The 1758-nt window shown below is 43.6% G+C and overlaps 1 pseudogene; it reads right to left on the minus strand.

Moving 5' to 3' along the window:
• Positions 1 to 1132: 1132 nt before the first annotated feature.
• Positions 1133 to 1251, minus strand: LOC133497347 (5S ribosomal RNA; annotated as a pseudogene).
• Positions 1252 to 1758: the final 507 nt, after the last annotated feature.

The raw sequence follows: 1758 nt of genomic DNA on the forward strand, positions 1-1758 counted from the left end.
AAGTGGGACACTGAGAGAACTGAGGAGAGGCAAAAGGAGTACATCGAGATGCAACGTAGGGCAAAAGTAGAGGTGGCAAAGGCTAAACAAGAGGCATATGAAGACATGTAGACCAGGTTGGACATAAAAGAAGGAGAAAAGGATCTCTACAGGTTGGCCAGACAGAGGAATAGAGATGGGAAGGATGTTCAGCAGGTAAGGGTGATTAAGGATAGAGATGGAAATGTGTTGACTGGTGCCAGTAGTGTGCTAAATAGATGGAAAGAATACTTTGAGAAGTTGATGAATGAAGAAAATGAGAGAGAAGGAAGAGTTGAAGAGGCAAGTGTGAAGGACCAGGAAGTGTCAATGATGAGTAAGGGGGAAGTCAGAAAGGCACTACAAAGGATGAAAAATGGAAAGGTAGTTGGTCCTGATGACATACTGGTAGAGGTATGGAAGCAATTTGGAGAGATGGCTGTTCTTTACCACCTCCCCGAGAGAGTGAGTATATTGGTAGAAGGATGCTGAGGATGGAGCTCCCAGGCAAAAGAGCGAGAGGAAGACCAAAGAGAAGGTTTATGGATGTGGTGAGGGAAAACATGAGGGCAGTTGGGGTTAGAGAGGAAGATGCAGAAGATAGGCTAAGATGGCACAAGATGACACGCTGTGGTGACCCCTAACGGGACAAGTCGAAAGGAAAAGAAGAAGAAGAAGTCAAGTACGAGGTCCCCTTGTTGTTGAACATGCAAAATGACTTTGATGTGCCACACACATTGTCACAGGAACTGATTGGGAATGTAACACTGTCTGTATATTCATCCAAGCTGCCAGTTGAAGTTTCAAAGACATTCCAGCCTCTACAGTCTAAACGTTGTTGAAGTTCTTCACTGTTTTTACTACAGACTTTGCATGTTTACATTTGTGCCTGTATGTTGGAATTGAGTCATTGGACGAGACTTAAGTTGCACAGGGAATAGCAGAGTACGGGTCATTTGGCGTGGTACAATAGTCTTTTTTTTCTTTTCCTTCCGGCTTGTTCCATTAGGGATCGCCACAGCGTGTCATCTTAGATGAACGCACATTTGTTTGGCACAGTTTTACGCCAAATGCCCTTCCTGATGCAACCCCTCTGCATTTAGCCGGGGAGAGAAGCTTACAGCACCAGGTTTTCCCAGTGGGTCTCCCATCCAAGTACTAATCGGGGCCAAACCTGCTTAGCTTCTGAGATCTGACGAGAACAGCGGTTCTCAGGTTAGCATGGCCGTAAGATGCCGTGATATAATAGTGGTCTAGAATATTGTTTTTCCAAGTAGGACAGTCAATATGCTGCTTAATATAAGGAGCTCATGGGTGAGTTTTGCTTTGTTAAGTCTCCAAGAATAATGAGGTGGTGAATGTTGGTGCATTTTGGAAATTTGTTTACTTGGTCATAGACTGTTTGAAGTGTGCTGTTCTTGTTGGGTAGGATGTACACACAAGTGAGAATAAATGCACCAAAGTTGTGCAACGAATAGAAAGTGTTCCAGTTCTAAAACAGCGACAAGGCCAGTGTGACATTCTGAATGATCCCCCGTGCTGTAAAATCTCCTTGTGATTAATGTGCATACATTACTAATAGGGGAATTCTGGGTACGGAGTAGATGGGTACTGGGAAATCCACCGGTCTCATAGTTCCCCTTCTTCTACATAGAGGGAGCTAACATATGTTATATCCTAACTCTAACCCAAACCTGACCTTAAAAAAAAGTTGATAAAAAGATATACACATATATGTAC

This window comes from Syngnathoides biaculeatus, chromosome 2 (assembly GCF_019802595.1).
Source record: "Syngnathoides biaculeatus isolate LvHL_M chromosome 2, ASM1980259v1, whole genome shotgun sequence".
NCBI lineage: Eukaryota > Metazoa > Chordata > Actinopteri > Syngnathiformes > Syngnathidae > Syngnathoides > Syngnathoides biaculeatus.